The 18317-nt window shown below is 45.0% G+C and overlaps 2 long non-coding RNA genes across 2 annotated transcripts in view; one reads left to right on the plus strand and one right to left on the minus strand.

Moving 5' to 3' along the window:
* The window catches only part of LOC116662462, a 29764-nt gene extending 11701 nt beyond the window's left edge, over positions 1-18063 (minus strand). Inside the window, exons 1-2 of the long non-coding RNA XR_004318428.1 lie at positions 17650-18063; positions 11193-11415 (exon numbers count right to left, since the gene is read on the minus strand). This is a non-coding gene — a long non-coding RNA (uncharacterized LOC116662462). The remainder of the gene's footprint in view (positions 1-11192; positions 11416-17649) is intronic.
* LOC116662463 lies at positions 6042-16911 on the plus strand. Its single transcript, XR_004318429.1, has 3 exons — positions 6042-6052; positions 10000-10013; positions 16693-16911. It is a non-coding gene; the product is annotated as an uncharacterized LOC116662463 (long non-coding RNA).
* Positions 18064-18317: the final 254 nt, after the last annotated feature.

Below are 18317 nucleotides of genomic sequence, written 5' to 3' on the forward strand. Positions count from 1 at the left end.
GCCATTACTCATCACAGCCAAAAAGCAGAAACAACACAAATGTCTATCACGTGATGAATGGGTAAACAGAGGGGCCCAGCCATACAGTGGAATATTATTCAGCAATAGCAAAGCATAGAGTACTGACCCAGGCCACAACGTGGACAAATATTGAAAACGTTACTCAGTGTGAAAGAAGTCAGTCACAATAGATGGTTCCACTTACATGAAGTAACTCGATTTACATGAAATTTCCAGCACAGGCAAATCCACAGAGAGAGAAAAGTGGCTTCCTGGGGCTGTGGGAGGATGGGGAAGATGGGAATGTCTGCATATGCGTAAGGGGCTTCCTGTTGGGGGGATGAAAATGTTCTAAGATTGACTGGGATGCACAATTCTGGGCATAGAGTAAAAACCACTGTACATTTTAATGGGTGAATTGTTATTAAAACTGGTAAGAACAAAAGCACCTCGGGCCAGTACCTTCCCATAGTAAATGCAAATTGCTAAATTTTATTACAGGAAGAAGAAACTGCCCTCAGCATGAAAGCAGGAGTTCAGCAAATGTGAGTTAACCGAAATTGGACAAGAGCATTTCACTTGAAACAGTTGCTGAGTGTACACGAAATATTAAGACATGACAAGGAAAATCAGTTTGACATCACGAAGAAGCATTCTGCTTCAAATGCAGATCAAGGATTCGGCAAGCCCAGCTGCTACAAATGACCAGAGAAGAAACCTGGTTCTTTAAACAAGCACCAGAGCCAACAAGGAAATAGTGGTGAGGAAAGCAGGCGGCCGAAAATCTGGAACAGTTTGCTACAAATAATTTCTCCACTGAAAATTCAAAAATAAAATGAAAGTGATGTAATGTTGTGTTGACCTCACGTGAATGGGCTTCCTCCGGTGCTCGACAGTTTTGTAACCCCGAATGAGAGACTCAGGAGAATCAGCATGGCTCCTGGGAGTCCCCAAAGGACTGCCCACCAGCACGCTGACCACCATCACATCTGCCAGGGTTGAATTGCAGAGAAGAGACCAACTTCTGAAAGGCACAGGAAATATTGACAAGGGAAGAAAAGGCTGCAGTCAGTCCTGGGACAGAGGCCCTGTGAGCAGAGGCCAGAAGGCTGCAGGTGAACTGGAGTGGCCCTGGGGCAGGAAGGGACCACGGGGGAGCAGATCTCAATTCTCTTCTCTCTCTCCCTCGGGTAGGAGAGATAAAGTCTGCATCCTTCTCACCTGGAACTGTGGGTTCTGGCTGGCAGAAGTCTTACCGACATGGAATGAATGACTCAAGACTGTGGAAAAAGGAAAGAAAGCGAGAGGGAGTAGGGAGCCAACTCCAAGAGCCTCTCAAATGCTCCCATATTTATTGTGTATAATCAAAGAAAATAGTCTTTAACAGTTGTGTGATAGTAAACAGGAACTTCGGGAAAGACAGGATGAGACAGAGATTGTAGAATCCACAATGAGTAAAAGGCTTAGTTTACCTTTAGGGGAGTCATGGGGAGAGGGGAACAAGATAAATTCTTTAGATATTCATTACAAAGCAGACCACCAGTCCAGCCAGGTCCGTGTTTTGGGGATAATAGACTATCTAACAGCACGCACGCCCAGCATTTATAGCTGAGGGCCTGGGTCATTGCTGTGCAATGAACAGAGTGCTATCTAAAACCTCAAATATGCAAGCAAGGCATTGTCTCTGCTTTTTATGGCAAGGAGACAGGAGTGAGGATGCACAGGTGCTTGCTTGAAAGCAGTTACTAAGCACACTTTTTCTTCTTAAAGTTGACATGCGTCTGGTGTCTGTTAAATTTGTTAACCCAATCATGGGCTATCACATGGAACCATTATGGAGGACACCCTAGGATGACAAATCCTGGCTCTGGGTCTTTTCCTGCCAGCTTCGGCCATTCCAGCAGGGTCTAGACACATCCCTGAATAACGATCCCACAGAACCACCCAGACTCTTAACTCCTGGTGCTTGGAACTTAATTTTAGCTCTACACAACTTAACGTAGAAAAGTTTCAGAAATAATAGATATTATATTCTTTTTATATCTCATCATAGGACTGATTTTTCTGATTGCTCTAAGCTGCTTCTACTTGGTAAATCACCTAATTCTGCAGGTGAATTCAGTACTTTCCATTGCGCATAACTAGACAGTCTGGGCCCTCTGACTTCTATTGGTCAAATACCGATACACCTAATTGATTTCATTGTTCATCAATTTCAGCCTGGAGGTGAGGGAGTGTCACTCTGTTCCTCAGCCCACCCTCTACTCTTTTCTCTTCAGCAACTCAGGCCTCCTGAATACAAAACGTAGCATCTGTTTCCCTTCATCTACACTTTCCACAAACGCAACAGGAAACATCAGCCTAGAGAATGAATTCAACACAAATGTTAAAACAAAAATCTACAAACCTGAAGCAACTCCATCTCCGAATCATGATACACAATGACATGAAAGTAAGGGTGTCAGGTACAAAGCACGCGTGAGCCTGACCACCTCATTTCTATTCTTCAAAGGAAGGAAGGTTTTCATGTTTTTTATTATCATTCTTTGTCATTGTTTCTGATTAAGCCAAAAAATAGTTTATGAAATAATTAAGCACTGCAATAACAGATTTTCGCTGTATCAATTACAGAAGGCATTCAGAGGGGATAGGAAAACCCACCTATGTAAAAAATGCAAAATTTCTTCCCCTGTTAAGAACACGTATACAAAATGCAACAGAGAATTCAAATTCATGTGGAGAGGAGCAAAAGCCACAGAATCAAAGCAAAGTCATTACTATGAGTCAATTCAAAATTCACTGGACAAACATGCTCAATGCATTCAAAGAATTTTAAAGGCACACTGCAAACCATTCACTTAATGATCTACAGGCTAGAGGAAGAATTTCCCTCTTTAACAGACAACAGAAATCAATAGGTTGCCCCACCAAACGAGGACCAAACAACAATCAGGTTTTTAACAGTTCTGATAAATCAGCATGTTCTAAACATCAAAATCCAGAAATTTTAAACATTCATTCACACCACAATGAAACAAGCACTTAAAAAAAAAAAAAACAATAACCCGAAGAAACTAAGCACAATTATCATGTACCTGGATCAATGGGAACTTCTTGTAACGCTGGAAGAAAGAACAGGCTATAGCCTTTTACTTAAAAAATAAAACTACATTTAAAGATAACTGCTAAAACACATTTCATCATTCATGTTGCCTTGAAAAATCTGAGGCACTCGTATCTGATCAGAAAAGCAATTCTGAGTAATAGTATGTTACAATTCAGTGCCAGTTTGCTTTAGTAGAAAAAAGAAAAGCTACTGTTTCTCATCCTGCACAAAGAGTAAAGAACCTTCCTGCCTCTATCTCCTCCTATTTTCTAAGCTCATTCTCCCCAACCCTTCTGAAACAAGTATGAGAACCTTTTATTCCCACCAATATGCCAAATGACAAAAGAGTATCAATTTATTTGTATAAATATATGCCTACACCTTGAACTGGAAGAGAAAGGTATCAGAAGGCTATATGGAACTTATTTCTACCTTCCTGAAATCACACACACACACACACACACACGTTCACAGAGACACAGACATGTACACACTGAATTACTGGGCAATTCACAAGCTGAGGACTTCCAATTTATAGAAGATAACTTTGTAGTTAGTTTAAAATACAAAACTGTCAGCTTTTGAAAGCCTTCATCATCTGCTAAATCATCCAAATATCAACGAGACCCAATTAGCCTTCTCTGTAGAATATAATTTCCCATGATGGCAAAACAGACCCTAAGTAGTGGATCCAAGACTCGTGTTTATCACTACCTATGATCGTTTTTAAACACATAAACAGATTCAGAAAGTATGTCCCAACAACATTTATTCTTATTGAAATAGCATATGTATTCAATTGTCTATACAGAAAATAGGTCCCATGATGGTGTTTAAGAGCTATTTTGTGTATTGAAATATTTATTTTTAAGTTCAGACAAGGAGGGTCTGTATTACTCAGTTGTAGAACACCTGCTTAGCATGCACAATGTGCTGGCTTCAGTCCCCAGTACCTTCATAAAAATAAATAAAAATAAGTGCTTATTTAAAAATAAGAATAAATTTATAAAAAGAGTAAATGCAGACTAAAAACCACTGCAATCTAGGAGCCATAATTTAATAAAAAACAAGTGTTTCTATCAAATATTCACTATATGACAATCACAGAGACAACCACAAATCGCCCCTGACAACCATCACGTGTGATTCTCAGCAACCCTACTAAGTAGACAAGGAAGAGAAACCCAGCACTGCGGATGAGGAGACGGAGCTCGGAGGAGCCGGGGACGCTGACCGTCCTGCTCCCCGTGACACCACGTCAGCCCAGGATGAGCGCTGACAGAGCTGCACTGAGGGGACACCCAGCTGCACGGAACCTTGGTGCACTGGGGAGTCCCAGAAAACACTCAAAACTGTTCAGTGAAGAACCAGCTCAAATATATTACATTGTGCCACATCCTTTAAACAGGGAACATGACTGAGACCTTTTTGATGCCTCCGTGTCCTTTCTGCCATTATCAATTATTTGCCCTCTCAGCATGCCCAGTCATGAATTGGACCCCATATGAAGTGCACTCAGATGGCAGAGCTTTTAAAGCTGTTTTATGAAGTTTGTAAGACTCTGTCTATGCCTCACACAGGCGGTCATCCATCACTTCTCACCGGTGTGGATGTACCACATGAAATCACACCTTTCTGCTTTTTAAAATCCCTCCATGTAATCCAGACTTTTCAACAGCAAAGAAGCAGCTCAACCAGAAACAGTGGATAGCTTTTCACCAAATGGACTCGAACAGCCCATCGGACTACCTGGAAGCCCTTTTTTTCTATTAAACCCACTTCCAAGGACTTCATCATTTTCTGATTGGTGGACTTGGCCTCTGACTGGCCTACTCTGAGAGCTCCCAGCCTCACATCCGGGGGTGGGAGAGGACCCTGCTGTTCGGGGAAATCAGTGCGGAAGGCGGAAATCTTCCACCCAGGTCCGCACGGGTAGAAGTGCCACAACGTGCTCAGAAAATATACCGTCAGCAACCCTGGGCTCCCATGGACTGATGTCACATTAACCAAACTCATGAGAGACTGATGCAAGAAAACCAGAAATTGAATTTATTAATGTAACAGGAGATGTGAAACTACGAACCAGACTGAAATATCAGAGTTCAACTATGAGTACAGATTCTCCTCAACGGCCCAATCACGGGCAGGCAGTCACATGGCAACCATGGACAGAAGCAGAGCAGGAAGGGTTTCTAGATTAACTCAATGGACTAAATTTCTGTTATACGAACAGATCTGCTGCCCAGAAGACATTTAACGCCAATCACGGTGCACTGTCCGTGGACAGTGGCTGAGACACGACTGTGAGCACCTGTGTAACTCTCCTTTCCCTGTCCTTTCTGGGCTAAGTGATGCACAGAGGTACAGAGATCCAGGGATGCAGATACCTCTAAACACCCAAAGCCCATCCCTGGGAGCCTGGAAACCAGACAGCCAGGGTTTAAATACCAGCTCTGCCACTTACTAGCTCTGTGACCTTGGCCAACTTACTTACTCTCTCCGTGCCTCAATTTCCACATTGTAAACCTGGGATAACAATCAAATCTCCCTTACTCACTTGTTGTGAAGATTGAAGGATTCATTTCTGTAAAACGCTCAGAAAAGAATGTAGCACATTTTTGGTGCTCAACAAATGTGAATTTAATAAGAAAGTGATTTACAAGTCTCCCTACTAATCATCTTCTGTGTTTCATGGCTAGTCTGAGTCCCAAAGGAAATCCTTATTTCCCCTCTTATAAACTCTTGGGGAGCACCCTTCTCTTGCATCCCACCACCTGTTTAAACTGAGAGAAGGGATGCCTCCTCCACACTCCTCTGGTCCATGGAGAGTGCTTCCCCCTTCACACCCCTGACCCCTGGCCAACGGCTAGCACTCTTCACAATAACAGATTGAGGTGTGAGTCCGGAGAGACAAGCAGGGCATATGAAACCTTTCCTTTCCCTCCAGTGTTGGCCACCCTTGGGAAGCACCCGGGATGCTCAGCTCCATGGCAGGGCAGCCCTGTGCAGGATGGGGCAGATCATCTTAAGGGAAGGCTCGCTGTGGCCCAGAGCTAACTGGGACTGCGTGAGTCTCTAATTCTGGGACACAGTATCATGACACGCATTTTCCCACAGCCCTGAATTTCATGGAGAACGTGGCTTCATCAGTAATAAAGGAGACATTTATCGCCTGTCTGTTCTTCTGTGTCATCTCTCAGTTGGCTGCTGGAGAAAACATGTGTATAAGTATTGGGTCCACTTAAGCCCCAATATATATGAAGTACCAAAAAATTCTGTGGCTTAACATTGGTTCAGGGCGACTGTGTAACGGTCCTGACTTTGCTGATGCTAAATTATGGGTATAGGAACTATGGAACCTCCTCAAATATCTTTCATCATAAAACCAGCTTTTCTTATTTTCCTGTTTCTTAGTAATTGCCAAAGACTGTAAAATGATGGCTTCATACAAAACAGGAGCTAAACTTTATGAGCCCTTTGACATTCCCACTGTGCTAAACAATTTACATAATTTCTAATTCTCACAATTCTGCAAAGCATATACGAGCATCCCCATCTCACAGACGAGGGAGAAACTCAGAACAAACTGACTCAGGCTCACGTGGCTCAGTGGCAGCGCGTGCACGCAAACCCAAGTCAAATCACTACACCCCTTCTTCTATGTACAAAATCACCTCCCACCAAATGACACACAGCGGCTGGGTCAATACTCAGGGAACTCAGTACACTTTTCAGCTTTAAGGTGCTCAAGAGGCCGCTTCTAGCTGCTTTATAAAATCCCGGCTCACTGGTTGCTAACACTGGAATAAAAGACCGATTTTGCCATTGTTTGCACAGCAAGTCTGAAATGTTCACAGCGAGATGACAGAATAAAACAAAGATATAAGCAGAATAATTTTTCCAGGTAGACAGACATAATGGACATTGTGCTATTCTGAAGCACTAAGCAAAGGAATCAAAGCAAAAAAATATTTGTTAAGCCTTCTTTTACAAACAGGAAAATTAAGACTGTATGAAGGTGCAACAGCGCCTCCTATGGCTAAAAAGACCTTCCAGGTTGCCGGGAAAGATGCAACACAAAAATTGCCTGTTGAATCAGAAACAAGAATCAGATAACTAAAAGCTTATGTAGCACATACTGCAGTTTGCTTCGGGGAAGGGAGGGGTATTCAGTATTTAATCTGACATTGCTAATACTCTTGAATATAAACAAAAGACACAGGCTCATGGAAACTCATCTTAGAAGAGGAAAGAATCCAGTCCAGCCACTTCATTTTACAGGAGGGGAGACTGAGATCTGGGATCTGTCCTTCCGGCAATCAGCAGCAAAGCTCTCTCTCCTAGGCCTCATGTCATGCACTGTAGCAAAAACCAACAGATCTGTACTAGACCTCTATTCATAAAAGTCACGTCTGTATTTTTCCAACAGTAGGTAATCTAAGTATCTTGCAAAATACTTCTCAAAGAGCCAGGAAATCATACAAGTGTATTGAAATACAAAAACATTTATTTGCACATTAAAACAGCATGAGCTTTATTCTATTAAAAAAAGTGACATGTCAAATCAATGTTTTGATATTTTAAAACCTATTAAGCATGCAGAAAAATAAATCAAAATTTCTTTAATCACAAAAGAAAGAAGCTTATTCCCTTAAAATGATCAATGTGGATTTTTCTAAACTTAATAGTTCTGGTCAGATTTCTACGAATTTAAATGTCTGAGTGGATGGTTACACGGCAACATGAATTCTGAGTTGTAACAACACACATTCTGTGTAAATAATCTTCAAGGCCGTCTGCTTAAGGTGATTTAACTAGTCCCTGTCTCACTAGAATGATACAGATTTCATTAAACCTTCATACTGCACACACACACAAAACCCTGAATCCTTGTTACTTTAAGCCATATTCATATATTCATATATATGCATATTGAATATGCATCAGAAACAAGCCACCCTCTTTAGTATTCAGAGTTGATCCTTCTAAACTATCTGTCCTTGTGACAGCATATTTTTACTAAGCAGCTCTTGGGTGCTTCGTATACAAGGCGTCTACATCTCACAGTCAAACAAGGTAAACGGCATCACTCAAATTTCACAAATGAGGAAATGTACTTAAGCCATGAAAACAACTTACATATTCATCATCAGGAAAGAAAAGAGTAAAGATTTTACTTACAATATTCACTGACAAAACTTTCCTCCATACTAAGACTACATAGAACCAATTCAGTCTTTGTAAATTTTTCTGTCAATAAGCACCACTAGAGAAAAACAAGCAACATCATTAGCAATGGTTGGACTTTCAAAGCCCACTCCTATTTTGCACTATAATCATTTTTAATGTTTTGTTTTTAGTGTTTACAGAGCACTAAAATAAAAAAATATAAACTTTTTAAGTCATTGCCTGAGAATGCAACATTTGTGAAAATGTACAATTTCAATTTATGCCACTCTGTCTCACATTCTCACTGGTGTGTCTCCTTTGAAGGCTTCATCAAACTGAGACCGCTAAAATCGTTCATTTATGGACTCACAGGAGTTCGGGAAACCACTCAACACGGGGCTGATCAGAGGAGCCATTGAGAAAGCATCCTGTGCAGCCTGGGTTCCAGCCCTGAGTCTGCCAGCGCCAGCTGTGTGAGATTTTGGACAAGCTGCCCCATCTCTCAATCCCTCAGCTGCAAAAAAGGAGACACTGATACCTACCCTTAAACACCTGCTATGAGGTAAAACATGAGGAAAGCATTTTAGCCTTAGGGAGGTGTCCACTCAGAGCAAGCTTGGTCATTATGATGATGAGGATTACTTTTAATAAGTTAAGGCAGACAAAAAATTAGAAATCACCATAAAGGAGAAACATTTTATGTCAATGAGCATTTCCTTTTGAATGGATTGCAGAATGTTTTATAGAATTTTTTAATAAACCAAATTTTGTCCACTAATTATAGATTTACAGGTTCATGGACATGTCTCCAGAAAAAGAATTAGAGGCCTCTAACCTCTGAATACTAAGAAAGAAAAGTTTAAAAAAAATCACGGGGGAGATTATACCTCACTTGAGAGAGTATGTGCTCAGCATGCATGAGACCCTCAGTTCAGACACCAGTAACTCCATTTAAAGACTTTTTTTTCAAGAAATGGAGAATTAAATCAAAAAGATGGAGGAATACAGAATTTTTTTAGAGACTCAACTCAGATTAAAGATGGGGGAAAAATATCCATTTCTCATAGGAAATCTTGAGAACTATGTAAACCGGATCTGAGTTGTCTAATCTTTTAACATTATTCATGAATTCATATTACCAAGTCTTAAAACTGCCTGATAACCCACAGTGGTGATACTGATCATAACAGCTGCCAACACGGATCGAGCTCCGGCTAGGACTGCTCTGTTCGGCCATCTCTGCCCCTGAGGCCTCACCAGGCTGAGAGCACTAAATTTTGTCATTCATGAGCATCTCGTGTAAGTCCTCCCTTTGTGCTCCTCACTCTCCCCTCACCAGCCCCTCTGAGGGAAGCACTGTTATCATCTTCCCCACCCGCAGATAAGGCCACTGAGGCACAGAGACTAAACCTGCTCCAGGTCACATCGGCATTAAAGGACGTCTATATTTCTGCTGTTTTACTATTGACAAAGGAATCTGAGATATCAATTCAAGGGAGACTGTTAAATAATCAAGTCTGTCAGGTCTTCACCTCAAAGAGCAGATACTATAGATTCCTGATGTAGGATGAGGCTGCCGCCACAAACTGACTCAGCTTGAAATTAATATCCAAGATGAAGCAGCGGATACACGTAAATATTCACGATTGTCAACTCCGCTCACGGGTCTGGGCCCTTCACTGCCTGAACGGGGGTGAAATCCCCACCCCTGTCAGGGATGGAAGCGCGGCTCTTCCCAGTGTCACCCAGGCTTCACGGGCTGTTTCCCCCCACAGGCTGTCCTCAACGATTAAAAATCTCTCAAGATTTTTACACCATGCAAAACTGAAAGACATTTCTGCAGATGGAGCACTTTCTCAGGCTTAAAAATTTTTTGCTTACACTCAGCAAGGGGGAAAATAACACATGACTCTGCAAAGTCTCTGAGCCTCACCACTCACAGGAGTAGAATGGCCTCAGCACAAGATGACTCTTCACGGATGAGAACAAAATAAAGCCGCCCCCAACCACAGGCACTCCCAGAGACAGCGCTCAGCAGTCTTCTGCACACTCACGGTTGTGCAGCCCTCACCACCATCTATTTCCAGAACACTTCATCACCCCAGAAGAACACCCCTGTCACTAGCAGTCACTCCCCAACCCCCCTCCACCCAGCCCCTTGCAACCATCACCTGCTCTCTGCCTCTGCATGTGCCTATTCTGAGCATTTCAGATCACTGAAGTCAACAATATGTGGCCGTTTGTGTCTGCTTCCTTTCACTTAACGTGCTGTTATCAAGGCTCGTCCATGTTGAAGTGGTATCAGCATCTCTCTTTTTTTTTTTTTGAAAGTGTTAAAGTTTATTAGAAGGTGGTAAGTACTATCAAAAAGAGTAGAGAGGAGCATAAGTGATTGGGTTTCAAAGGGAAAAGGGCGGGTTGAGCAGTCAGGGTGGACTTCCCAGAGCAGGTGGCCTTTTTCATATTCCCCTTTATTTATTTTTTCTTTTTTATTCACTCTTACGTCTGAATAATGTTCCACTACATGGAGATACTACATTCTGTTCATCCATTCAGCAGCTATGTATGGACGAGGTCCAGAAGAATGAGTGTAAGAGGTGACTAGGCAGGGATGGCATTTAAGCAAAGGGCAAGATGTGCTTTCAAAAAAAAAAAAGCCAACAAACAGAGGCACAAGGAAATTCAGCGCGTTTCTGAGAAAGTGCATGCTTGCTTCAGCATGACTGCCGTGCAGGGCTGGGGGGGTGGGGAGTGACAGGAGACACAATGAGGGAGTCACCTGAGAATATTCCCCATGCAAGCAGCTCAGCCAATTCTCCTCCTTCATCCTGTATTTTAGAGCCATTTTTGATAGGTTTTCTATTTCAAGTAACAGTACTTAGTTACACATCTGATCATCTGCATCAGATCACCTTACCTCCAAGCCACAGAAAGTCATTCACTGACTGGAGCAGCTCCAAGACATAACGGTGATGGACCAGGGAGTCCTGCAGCATCCCGGCCTGCAGGCACAAACCCCCACATGTTCCATGGTGATGTCCGGAAAGTAAAATGCATGGAAATATCTCACTGCTTGTGCACGATATCTGCCCCCAAATTGCCCCAAAATCATGCTGGCAAAGCACTACTGAGCCCTCTCACTACAAAAAAAAAAAAAAAAAAAAAAGATAGAGAGAGAGAACAGAAAAGAAAAGAATAAAGCTAAGAAGGCAAATTTAGGGTCTTCCATTGAAAACCAGCAAGCATCACTGCCAGTATCTCAGCTGGAATGGTCCTGTCTTCAAAAACCACTGCGCAGTTACATTGCAAACGTGATAGACATATATGTATTCCACGTAGATGATATTACAGTAGGATTTTTCTTTTCGAAATTTCCAGTTGCAACATTAACACAAGAGAGTTTATGTTTCAGCTTTAAAAAAATCAATTATCTTCCACTTTCTTAATTTTGAACCTATTATTATTTTATAAAGGGTGCTATGCTGCAAATTATAAACCAACTGTTTGGCTTCTGCCAACAAGAACTTTATGACTTCACTATTTCAGAGCAAGATTTAATGATGCTTTGAGAAGTGGGGCCTGGGGCGCTCACTAACAGCTCTTTAAATACTGACAAGGATGTGCTATTTAAGTAATGCAAAGGCTCTAACTCTACATTAACTCAGAAACCAAAGAAACTACACCAAAGCCTTACTTTATCATTTTTAAATTTTGCTATTCTTTTGAATATTAAATTTCTTAAAAGATAAGATTTTTTTTTGAGAAAGACAGCAGCTGTATTAAATTTCCTCTCACCAAGAAAGCAATCTTTATCAAGAATAAATACCCCTATGGAAATCCAAAAGACGGGACGTTTCTAGCTAAGTGAACATGCAGATCTCAACACAAGCCTAAATCCTATCAGATCTCACTCGAACGAGCTCAACAAAGTCCTGGACTACCCTGAAACTTAGCTCTTCTGTTCCAAATGTTGGCTGAGCTAAGATCATCACACAAGGCAGGGAAGAAGAGAAAAGTCCACCTGGCTGCATCCGTTTTCTTCCAGCCACAAGGTGCCGCTAGGGGGTCCCCGTTAATAAGCCCTCCCCATGAGGAAATCCGGCATCCACACTGCCCCTGCCGTCCCCAAGCAGCCCCGACGCCCCTCTCCCACTGGTGGCCCCCCAGCCTGTCAATGGTCTTCTAATGACCCTCCCAGTTGGTGGCACTCTCCCCCTCTTCCCCGCTTCACACACACACACACACACACACACACACACACACACAGCCAGGACAGCCTTCCCAAAGCACAAATTTGATTACAGTCACCCCCACTTCAAACCCTTCAGAGGCTCCCTGGTAGAGTTCTAGCCCCACCCCCGACCCTGCTCGCCCAGCCTCACCTCAGTACCCAGGTCCCCAATGACCTCAGGTGCCCCCTGACCTGCTGCTACTTCCCACTTGCCTCCAGGCTCATTTTGACGGTTTGTCAAGGAAGCCTTCCTTCCCTCGAACCTCTGCACTTTGGGTTAGGTGCCCCTGCTGTGTTCCTAGAACATTCTACGCTAAGACAACTTCTGACACTGCTAAGCTCTCAAGAAGCAATACATTTTGCTTACTACTGTGAGTCCACCCTCTCTCCCCTGGACACTCAGAATTGCATGTGTTATGAATAAATGAATGAAGGGGTGGGTCTCAAAGGGACGGGCAGAGCTGCTCTCGCCCACCCCGACCCCTTCTTTCTGTAGAACATCAGAAGCAAAACCAGGAGTACCTCTCCTGAGGGTCACTTTCTGCTGACACCCTTCACTGCCTCTTCTGTGTCAGTTCTAGTAAAAAACCAAGCTCCTCCAAAGCCCTCCATCCCTAGGCCCACTCCAGGGTCCTCCCAAGCAGGGGCACCCTCCACCCTGGACCACACAGTGCACTCTCCCCGAGTCCCCACCCCACAAGCCTCCAGGCCTCTACCCGGGCTGCTCCTGCCACCTGAGTCACCCTCTTGATTCCTTCTCCTGGCTGACTCTTACTCTGTCCTCATAACTGAATGTAGAGCCCATTTCTTCAAGGAAGCCCTCTCTGATGATGTCCTTTAGCTCTTGGCTGGGCTCCCTCTACAGCAGGACTGCTTGGCGACCAACTGGTGTTTGTCCACCTGCTCCTCGGAGACCATGACCTCTTGGAGGCCACGTGGGAAAAAGGAGTGAGACGACAAGAGGGGTGGGAAGAGCAAAAAGCAAAATCACAGCCCAAGTCCCAGATTCAAGGATTCTGTCTCAGAAGAAAAGAATAAAATGTTTAATACGTATGTCATTTGGCTATGATTTTTGTGGCTCATGGAAAGCAAGAGGTTGGTGTTCTAGTCTAAAATCCAAGTTACATGCAAAGAAATGTACATATTCATATCCAAAGGAAACCAGAGCTGCTCAACAACAGTTTGCAGTTAAAATCAAAGGAACTTTGATAAAGGCAATCTCTCTCTCTCTCTCTCTTTTTTTTTTTTTTGTATCATATAGTTGTAGAAGTATTTGTATAACTAAGTGATGGCTACAGCCTATGATTCTGCACTGGAGTGTTTGGGGCTGAGGAAGCCCAGATTACATGCACTGTGTAAATACAATCACACCAACACACTGACAGGCGCCCTAGTGGCTGAGCTGAAGTTCCAAAGCAGACAACCTTACGTTGCAAGACAGCTCTCATTAGAAAGTAAGGAATGCAATGTTCTGTACTCAATTACATACGTTATATGGGCCATTAAGCGATAGTGCATCTTGTCTAATGAAACCCCAAAATAAATTGTTAACGTCGATTTTCTCCATCTGACCCTTCTTTGCTAACTTTGGATATCAAACCCTCACTCCATACGGAAAGCTCAGATCTACGCTGCAGCAGGTTACATCCCGTGGAAGAAAGCCTATCAAGGGAGAACTGGAGAGTTTCCCTTCAGAAGCTGCTAAGTCTGGTTTTGCACCTGTACGTCATTTGCAACCACGTCAGCGTCAAAGGAGTAAGACCTTACCTCTGTGGGGCGAAAATCACTGCGGTGCTTCTGAACCATTAAAGAACACTGAGCTTTGTGAAACAGTCCTGAGGCACTTAAATCGTACTTTTTGTGAAAGGCTCCAAAACTGACCCAATTCACCAATCCAGGTACAACAGGGAGGTACCGGAATTAGTAGATAGAACATGCCCTTGAAGTCTGACAAGGCCCTGCTTGAATCCTGCTACAGCATTGACTAGCCGCTAAACGGACCAATTCCTTAACCCCTCTGAGAAGGCTTCCCAATCTGCAAAAGGGGGCTGCCACCGCCCACCTGGGAGACATGGATGTGAATGCAACACGCAAGTAGTGCGGCCGACTGGTACCTGACACGAGGCCTGGCTAGTTTCCCTCCGCTGCCCTTCTCCCCCTTTAAACTTGCATTGTTCCCCCTGGTAAGGGTCAAGCCCCCGGACCAGACTGCCCGATTCTTCTGTGTATCCCCGGATACATGCCTTACCTTAGGAGGCCAGAAAAAGAACTATCTCCTCCAACGTCACTATCAATGTTCTTAAGAGTCTGGGTTTTTTTAACTCTATTTTGCAGGGAGACTATTCCAGAACTGTCCAACCACCATTCTCCACTTTGGCTCCTCTCCCAGCGCCCGTCCCTTCTCACCTCAAATCTTCTGTCTGCTGGCCTTTTGTTCGTGGGAAAGAGAGTCCGCTAGGGTGGAGACTCCCTAGGCCTCTGTCCCTCCCTCACAGGTGAGTGTGACTACCTTCTCCCCACTCCCCACTCCGACTCCAGCTTCCGAGGAGGTTCCCCTCCCGGACCATGCAGCCTCTGCATCATCCCAAGACGCGCACGCGTGGCCACAACCCTCCCTTCAGATTTCTTCCTGGGTGGCCCTGCCCACCCCCAAGACCCTTAAGGATAAATGCCATTGCTCTGAAAATCCCAAACGCCACTGACTGACACACCAAAGCTGCATGGTCTGGGCTTTCCTCCAACCCAGGCACAGCCCTGCCCCGCCTCAGCCTCAGTCTGCACCTCTCGAGATGAGCTCATCCACCTGCACGGCTGTGAACACCAGCTAAGAATGACGACTCCCAACGTGTATCTGTGGTCCGGCTCCTTCACCTGAGCCCCAGGGCCATAGACCCGAGTGCCTCTTTGAAGTCCTAACTTGGATGACAAATGGAATCTTAAAAATGCCTCATGTCCACCATTTACTCTAGAGTTCGATTCCTGGCAGGTACCTCCCAGGCTCCCGATTTTAGTAACAGACCCAGAACCCACCTAGGTGTTTGAGGTCACATTCAATTTCCCCTGTTCCTCCCCCCGGCCCTGCCCTGGAATCAGTCCTGTCATTTCTATCGCTAAGCCAGTCTCAAGTCTGGTTCTGCAAGGACCACGGATGGAACCCCACAAGCTCACAGCAAGGTGCAGTGCGTCACAGTCCTCCGAAGAGAGCTCCCTGGAGGGGGAGGCATCTCCTGCCGCTGGTCACCTCAGAAGGCACTGGATTCTCACAAAGGAGGCCCAGGAGAAGGGACTCAAGGTTCTCCTGTGGTCTGAACTTTGAAGGGCCCGAGGTTTGGGGCAGTTCCTAGTTAGCAGACACACCTGCCAGTGAGCAGATGAGGATGGGGGAACCCAGGCAAGGCTGTTCTCACTCCGACCCCTGGGCTATCGGGAGCCACGGGAAAGGCCTGTGTCCAGGGCACAGCCCAGCCTTCACAGATCCCAGCCTGCATTTGCCAACCCAGATAGCCTAGACTCCTACTTGCGACTCTTACTTCTGTTCTGTTCCCCCCCAGAATGTGATGGACTCTTTCAGAAAGTCTGGCCTGTCTCAAGCGAGACCAAGTCAGTGAAGGATGAAGTGTCCACAATTGGACCAGGGCATGAAAGGAGAAACAAGGTCTCATGGCCAGCATGACGGTGGTGGCCAAACCCTTCCCCCGGGTGAGATGAACCAGGGTGTGGGTGAGAATGCAAGGTCACTTCACGGCTGACTGGGGTGTTGGAGACTCACTACCGCAAACTAACGACACGGCCGTCAGTGGTGGACGTCAGCTGCAACAGACACGGAGTCAGCTATTTACTGCCAACATGGGTTAATAGTAAAGGCTGGTGCAGGGAGGCCTGCATGGCTGCTGAGGCAAACCACAGACCCGGCTCTGAATGCCCACTGGCTGGAGCAGAGAGGAAGCTACGGTCCCCTTTAGCGGTCCCTGTGTCCACCAGATCCAAGTGAGCCAGCTACTTAGGAGAAGGCCATGTTGTTCTGATACTCAGAAAAACCAGCCTCGTAAAGGGAAAATAAGAGTGGCATGGAGTTTAGACCCGCTCCTGCCTCTCTATGAAGGCAAAGTAAAGTAAATGGCACGGGGAAGGTGAATGCAAAAACAAAAACAAAAAACAAAAAACCGGTGACTGCTTCCTCCAACAGCATCCCCTGCAGCTGCTCACCCCCGAGCCTGCCACTTTCTCACCAGTGACCACCGGCCAGGAAGCTCCGTCACGCACGTCACACAGCGACAGCCCGGAACCGCGTGCCAAGCACGTTTGTGTAAAAGCCAGAATCAAGGAAGATGCTGCAGATTTTGACTTTCCAAGTTTAAATACTCCATGAAAAAAATCCCTCAGCAGCCGCCTAAATCAATTCGCATCTCACTTCTTCAAAACAATCAAACAAATTTAATAAGGGCGCATTTGTCACCAAACATAAGGAGGACCAAACTGGTTCCTCAAAGCAAGGATTTTAACAGGTATCAAACACCAGTGGGTGATGTGCTAACAAAGCAAAAATTCCAAAAATCTAGAAAATAAAAAGATGACTAGGATAATATATGGATCAAGGCAACTGTTAAGGTTTTTGCTTTTTAAAGCGATGGGGACAGCACGGAGGACAATCTGGCTATTTCCAATGCAGGGTGTGCACAGTCCACTTTTCAGACGCAACAACATGCTCACAGGGCGGTACAAGATAGAAAGGGAAATAGAAAAAGGAAAAGAGGAACAGCGAAAATTAGAAACACATGAGAACAAAAATAACTGACAGCAATTACAAGAATTTACGTGAGTTTGGTGAGGACAGGGACGAGGGGACGGTGAGACCCACCCTCACCTATTGTTCCAGGGAAGGCAGGGGCCTGAGGCGAGCGGCGCTGCCGGGGGACCCCAACGTGGTCAGCGCCCCAAACCTAAACTTCACCTAGATGCGTGTAGACAGCTTTTGAGCTACAAAATGTGGTCGCATTTCAAGCTGGACAATTTTACTCACTCCCACCAAGAGTAACAGGAGAGAATTAGGCTCTGTTCCTGCACCAAAGCATTGTTTAAAAAAGTAATGACTGTGGAATAGTAAAAGCAACAATGGAGTAAAAGTGACTGGAGGAGAACGTACTTGACCCGAGCTCACTGGCCGCGTTATCTCACTGACGTTCAGATGCTGGCTGAGCCCTTACGGTACCAAAACAGACAGACCCACCAGGAGGGAGGTTTAATGCGCTGCTGTATTTTGATGCCGAGAGCCATGCCTGGTACACAAGGTTCTGGGTAAACAATGGTGACAGTGTCAACCACTATGGGCTAAGCACACAACCAGCTACTCCGCCAAATCCCAAGGACAGACTTCAAAAGGCAAAAACAAGCTGGCATTCTCTGGTGGGTCTGCAGACTCAGAGCCAAGCAGTTGCTGAGCAAACATGTCACCAGTGCCTCCTGTGACAAAAGAGGAGGCACTGGCCAGGGGGCTGGGGCAGGGCTCCAGGCTTCCACTGCTCACCCACCATTCTGTCCAGGGGGAGAATGTGGTCCCTGCTTACGTTGCACCGATGCACCTACCTTGACTGACGCCTCGGGGCTCAGCAGGAGGTGACAGGTGACGGGAATGGAGCCAGCCTGGGAGTGGCACGGTGCTGGCATCTGTGCCCTCAGCTTTGCCCAGGCCACTACATCTGCCAGCTCATCTACAAGAAGCAGAAGGGGAGAAAGCCGTGTAGATCACGGGGCCCTGTGAGGACAAGTACAGGTCATGGCCACGACATGCCTCGCCCCTTCCTTAAGATATAG

Source organism: Camelus ferus, unplaced genomic scaffold (genome assembly GCF_009834535.1).
Source record: "Camelus ferus isolate YT-003-E unplaced genomic scaffold, BCGSAC_Cfer_1.0 contig1013, whole genome shotgun sequence".
Taxonomy (NCBI): domain Eukaryota; kingdom Metazoa; phylum Chordata; class Mammalia; order Artiodactyla; family Camelidae; genus Camelus; species Camelus ferus.